At 45.2% G+C, this 6,912-nt stretch overlaps 1 pseudogene; it reads right to left on the bottom strand.

Annotated features, from left to right (window-relative positions):
• Positions 1-632: 632 nt before the first annotated feature.
• Positions 633-6,620, bottom strand: LOC123083615 (disease resistance protein RGA5-like; annotated as a pseudogene).
• Between the last annotated feature and the right edge of the window lie 292 nt (positions 6,621-6,912).

Raw genomic sequence — 6,912 nt, 5'->3', positions numbered from 1 at the left:
AGGTCTTGTCTGAGATCTTTGAAGAAGTTGAGCAATAGTAAGGAAACAGCTAATTACCTAACCTTAACGTTCTCATAACAACCAAATGCATGCATGTAAATGCAGCGGGAACGGAAAACATCATGACAGGTGCAGTTAAACAATACAGAAAGACCTTGGCATATCTTTGGTTATTTTCGTTACCTCATCAGTAGAGAAGACATGATTGAAGTGATTTAAGAGAAATGACCTGAAGAAACATCAGGGTTTCAAGTTGCTAGTTATTATCTTTAGAATGAGTCTGGAGCGGATGTCGCAGGTGTGATCTTCAGGGGCACGTTGGAGATGTTAGTGAAGATACAACACACCACTGAAGGCATGCGCTGGAAGAGCCAGATCATGAACCATGAATCCGGGCCAATCAACATTGCAATGGCGTGTAAGTTGAAACTCGCGCTACCCTTTCGAGAAGATATTTGAACATATTCATCCAAGTCTACAGGCAATGATGCATATGCTTCTTTCCAAATTGTTTTTTTTATTCAGAGTTTGACCTTGTTGAACAGAAAAAACAGGGGAAGCTAGAGACTCAAGTTGATGTTCAAAAGTAACCGAGAGTAAACAGATAAAGTACAGTTTAAGTTGCGCGATGAAGATGAATTCATTCGAAATACAAATTGCAACAAAATTAATAGCTAGCAACTAAAAATGTGGAAACAATTTTGTAACACAAAGTGCTACAAAAGTAACAGCTAGCAACTAAAAAATCTGGATGCTTGTCCTCCCGAACTCTTTTGTAGCATCAGCGGTCCCAGGAAAATAAGACTACAGAACGAGGCACAGACAGCCACTGCAAGGAAATATGAACAGAAATATGGTGTCAGGCAAACAATCCCACAAATTAACCATCCCAAGTTGACAATGAAGACTAATAAAACAGTAAAAAAATACTCCCTCCGTTTCCAAATACTTGTCTTTCTATGCATTTCAAATGGACTCAACATATGGATGTATGTAGACATATTTTAAAGTGTAGATTCATTCATTTTGTGCCGTATGTAGTCACTTGTTGAAATCTCTAAAAAGACAAGTATTTAGGAATGGAGGGAGTAGCACATAAAAAGTAATATTTCGTAACCAGGGCCATCAAGCATATCATTACCAACTCAGAAGCTGATAGCAGAGTTGTACAGAAGAATATCATGGAGCAAATTGAATAAAGACGTACTACAAAATATAGGGTGGAAAAGATCATACCATGGACATATGCATGCAGCCAGTCGTTCTTCAGTTGACTGAGTCAGCAACCCATCATGGCGCATGTTGACTGAATCCAGCCCTCCCTGTATGGCCGTGTTGCAAACAAACTCCACACAGGTGGTTGCCCATCCGGGTTCCATGAATGAAGCTCAACCACGTTTTCATCAGTAGAATTGTTTGGAGGCCCAATAACAATCAGCCGGTCATCACACGCTCGGAAACCCATGTCCTTGCCCTCTTTCTTAGACTGTACAGGCAATTTTCCAAGAGTTATCCACTTGTTGTCCATCTTATCATACTGCCTCAAATCATTATTCTTACTGTAATCAGCGCCATAAAGCTCATTCTTCACAACTGCAATGAGCGGAAGAGCTCCCCAAAATGTCTGGTTGAGCCCCTGAGACATGTTGTGGATGACCCTCCATGACCGCCGGTTCAAGTCATACTCCTCACCGCATGTCAATACCTCGTTGCTACTGGTAAGACCACCGATCACATAGAACTTGCCATCCATGAACGCTCCAGAGCATCTGAACCTAGCCCTATTCAAGCTGGGAAGGGGTGTCCAGGTATGTGTCTCCGAGTCATACATCTCTACGGAGCTCAATATTTTAATAGAAGAATCAACGCCTCCCGCAACATACGCCTTTTCACCAACACTCGCTGACCCAAACGCGATCCGTGGGGTGTTCATCGCATCAGCCAGCCATGTCCATGAATTGGTAAGGATGTTATATCTCAAGGCAACCCTTCCTCTGTCCCCAAACACCAGCAGCTCTGTTCCTACAGCAAGCGACTCCCAGATGAATATGCTTTCAGCCGGTGGCATCTTGGGAAGTTGGATCCAGCGCCCAGTGGACGGGTCATAAGCCTCCCACTCCGGAGGATTATTACTGCAAGCTGAGAGGTAGATCCAGTGCTCTGTGACCCCGTTCATGCGACGCAGGCGGTAGATGTGCCCGTTGCGAACCACTGAATTGAAATCATGGTTGAGGGATGCGATGGCGCCATATTCCCACCCGGAGAGGCGGTGAAGGCAATAGATGAAGAGGTCACGACCTATCACACCAATAGTATTGCTCCACGAGACCAGATCATGCTGCTCTCCACCATCTGCACGTGACAAAAATCAACAGTTCATCGATCGTTTTGCTAATTTCTACGAGTAATTTATCACCTGATGACGAAACGTCTCTATTACAACTCCAGTTGACTGAAAAGCATACCTGGGGGATGCAGAAGCGAAGACGACTCCGGTGACCTCGATGATATCCTGATTACAACAACCATTTAGAGTGAATAACTGAAGAGTTAGAACAGAAACAACAATCATTTAGCATGAAGTGAATAACTATTGCCCGGATGATTGCTAACTACACCGATCCTCGATACATACTCTAGATCAGCAGCTGCACCCACAAATTTTGCGGAGACCTCTGTAAGGCCTGTTATATGCTCGATGCTGATTAATGCAGTACCATGTCGATATTGTTTCCACTGCTCAGACTCCGAAAAAAGTTCAAGTCGTTGGTCCATTTGGAGGATGGCGTCAAAAACAAGCCTGAGCTTCCGGAGATTAGGCATTGCGTCCATCTCAAATCTTAGCCAAGCTATTTCACTCAGGAACCTCAGCTTCAAGTACTTGAGAGTTGTGAATCCAGCAGCCGTGCCAAAGATTATCTTAATATCAGGCGACTTCTCCACACACAACGACAGAGCAGTGAGGCAACGCAACCCTTTAAGAATACGAACATCATTTACTGACAGTCCATCCACTGCAATCTTCAGAATGCATAGGTTGCCAAGTTGTTTCATCCACACATCCAGATGGCAAAATACGACGGGTTTGTGTGGTGAGAGCTCAAATCTCCGGAGATGGTGGGGAGGTTTGACGAAATACCAGCCAACTCTGGCTTTTGAAGCGTCACCACACCCAACCAAGGATCTGTGAGCCACCACTTGTATAGTTTTCAGGCTGCCATGTTCAGATATTAAAGAATCCAGAGCTTCCATGCTTCTCTCCAGATGGTAGTAATCGGAAGAAGGCGGCGTAGAAATATAAATATCATGCAGGTGGCTCAACATGCCAAGGCTCCCAGGTGGATTGACGGACCAATCCAGCAGATTTGAGTGAGCTGGAAGACTGAGGTGCAACAAGTGTGGGAGATATATAATATCCCATGGAACATGAGTGCCTCTTGTTGTATCCTTGACATCCAGTGTTTCCAGACATTGAAGCCCTCTCATATGGCTTGGCAGTTTTATGCAGACATCACAAGCAATCTTCAAATATGTCAAATGGAACAATTCTGATATCCCAGTGAGGTCGATGGCCTGGTCTTGGTCACCATGATGATGGCCAGACAATTGAAGGTTTAGAACACGAATAAGCTTGAAATCTCCAATACAAGGCATACACTCCGATGCTCCAAAAATTCCAAGTGACCGTACTTGTGACTTTCTGATGTTTGCTGGTGTCTTGGCATTTTTTGCATCACCAAGTTGGAGAGACAGTCGATGGACCATATGAGAAAGTGCCAAATTCTTTTGATTGTAATCTACTACCACGACGAAATTCTCTTCTGCAGACTTGTGTGCAATAAGATCATGTACCACGTCATGCACTGTGCAGGACACCACCTCATTGTTGAAGTTCATATACATGGACTGGATGAATCTTCTATCAACAAGCTCATCGAAATACATCCCTGCAACTTCCTTTGTGTCTTGCCCTTCACTTGTAGAAATAAACCTTTCAGCCACCCATTGCTTCACCAGGTCATGTTTGAAGATTATGGAGCCCTCCGGATACATACCAAGTTGCAGCAAGCATGTCTTGAGGTAATGAGGAAGGCTGTTGTAGCTGAGGTGCAGTACTTGTCTCGTTCTTTCTGAAGTTGAATTTGATAACAAACAAGACACTAACGAATCATGTATGTGTTTCAATAAATCCACTGATACAGAAGGCTGGTTTGCTAAAAGACTTCATATACTGATGGTGGCTAGCGGCAAACCACCACATGTTTCTACAATTTGGCTTGAAACTTGTTTTAACTCTTCAGGACAGTCACTTTCAGAACCAAAAAGCCTGCCAAAGAATAGCTTCCTGGAGTGATCATCATCCAAAGGTTTCATCTCAAAAACTTGTTCTGGGTCATCGCAGCAACATGCCAATGCAATATCTTCAATCTGCGTAGTTGTTATTATTCTGCTTCCTTGACTACACTTGGGAAAAAGCTGATTAATAACATCCCATGCTGATGTATCCCACAAATCATCAACAATAATCAGATACCTGCATGTCAAGAATGCATGGATGTCACATTTATCTGTCATGCAAACGGCAAAAACACGCTAGAAAAGAGGTTATTGTAGGATACGCTAGAAAAGAATTTAGTTTTAGCCCATACATGTCCAGGACTTATAATATTAACCTGAAGTTAAATGTTGGTGCTGACTTGAAGTGTAAAACTAATGTCCGTTGACTCGACACGCATGTACTGAAGCTTTTCTAGCTCACTGTAAACCTTGTCTGAAAAACATCTTTTCAGAAATTGACTAATATCATCATGCCTTTTTTTGTGAAAAACAAAAGAGCAACATGTACATGCGGTTCTGGATGATGTGGAAAATAAGTACATACTATTTGACTGTGGAAAATAAGTACCTTTGCCATGTAGATAATTCCTGATATTTTCAGCAGTAATGCGTAGTTCATCAGAAGCGGCTTGGCTTGCTTGGGGCTGCTTCCGCTGGATTTGTGACAGGATGTCACAGAAAAGCCTCTTCATATTAGGCTTTTTGGACACCCGGATGAAAGCCCGGCAATGAAATTGTCTCCCAATTTTATTGTACAACACTCTGGCAACCATTGTTTTACCAAGACATCCAGATCCATGAATAGACACCACCTTAAGCTGCTGATCCGCGTCGTTAGCCATCGAGTTAATAAACTTGCTCATCCCGACCATCAATTACTAGGCCGAAACAAGTTTTCTCACAAGGCAGTGGCGGCATTGGCACTATAGGCCCAATGGCTGATAATCTACGTGCCGCCAAGGTGCTACAACAATGGACCTGGTATCTCTCGTACCGTCGGATCGCCTCTCGGGCATAAATTCTGAATTCTGATACCTTTTCAACCATCTGTTGGTACCACTTGAGCTTCCTAGGAGCACGAATGACATCAACACGAGTGTTCTTGGAGATAACATGTCCTAACGCATCTGGAGCTGCATATTCAATTTGTTTCTGCCACTTGAGCCTCTTGGGAATTTTAACATGAGTCATGTTGTGGTCAAATTTGTAGCCAAAAGACTGATCAGGGGGCACAAAGTTGTCAATACAATCTAGGATGTCATAAGATAACTCATGTGCCTCTTTCATCCAGCACTTGGCCGCCAGGGGAGGGTCCTCCACCTCTAACAGATCTTCAAGGTATGTGGCTATTTCTTCAAGATCATCTTTGAGGAGCTGCGACCTATCATTGACCCCCTTGGTCAGCTTGCATCCATGAGGACCTAGCATCATGTCAAGCTTCTTAAGAAGGGGTCTCATGGCGCCTAGAGAAACACTGAAACTCGCATCCATGTCTCTGCCTCTACCTCCCACTGAAACATCTGAAAAGAAACATAGACAAGAAAGAACGATTTAGTTTACACAAGCAGATGTTGCATGTAATACAAACTAATAGAAGAAATCAGCTCCACGAGTTATGTTGCATGTAATACAAACATAGACAAGAAAAGGAAACGGCTAAAAAAGGCTAAAAAAGGACTGCTCCACCTCTAACAGATTTAGTTCAATCTCGGGGTTTTTCATTTCTTTTTGTAGTAGAGGGATAGGAAGGAGAGAAGCGAAGCGTCACCTTGGGTTGGATAAAAATAGACAACCCTCTCCTCCTCCTCCTCAACAATGCCGTGATCCAGCATCTTGTTGCGGGACTCGCTGCACTTTGGGCACGGCTCGGAGCCGACCCTCTTACAGGCTTGGCAGACGAAGGCCGGACTCGGCCTTGGGGCGGCGTCCAGGAGTTGCCGCAGCCCGCCGGCCTGGTGCAGCTTCCTAACATCCTCAGGGCCGCCAACGAGCCGGCCGCCCACGAGGAGCTGCGGGAGGGAGAAGGCGCAGCCCCGAGCCGCAAGCAACGACTTGAGCTCACAGCGGTGCGCTTTGCTCCTGGACACGTCGCGCACGTCCACGGCCAGGCCGTAGCTGCGCAGCAGGGCGCACAAGGCGTAGAGGTCGGCGGAGGTGCGCGTTCTGTGGCGCGACGCTGAAGCTGACGCCGTGTAGAGAACCACCTCCGGCTGCAGCTCCTGCTTGCCGTGTGGCCGGGACAAGGAGCTGCCGCCAGGATCACCCATGTCCGGCGGCCTCATCCGACGGGACAGGGACAAGTGATGCCTCCTCATGTCATGTGGGTCCACTTTGCATTGACTCCAAACATACACTTTTACCGTCGTATGGACGGACTCATAAGTTTTCACACCACACTAAACAGCAGTTTCACAAATTATCGTGTTCCACAGCAACCTGCCGGCCACTAGCGAAGGCTCGGGACATCTCCGATGGCACCCCTAAATTCTTTTCCGCATCTTCATTTGAGGATGAAGGGACCAGTCCGCGGACATGAATGCAGAAGACAGTCATTCAACTATAGCCGCATATATT

Source organism: Triticum aestivum, chromosome 4A (genome assembly GCF_018294505.1).
Source record: "Triticum aestivum cultivar Chinese Spring chromosome 4A, IWGSC CS RefSeq v2.1, whole genome shotgun sequence".
NCBI classification, from domain to species: domain Eukaryota; kingdom Viridiplantae; phylum Streptophyta; class Magnoliopsida; order Poales; family Poaceae; genus Triticum; species Triticum aestivum.
The sequence above is the reverse complement of the archived record's forward strand: the minus strand, read 5'-3'. Positions and strand labels throughout refer to the sequence as shown.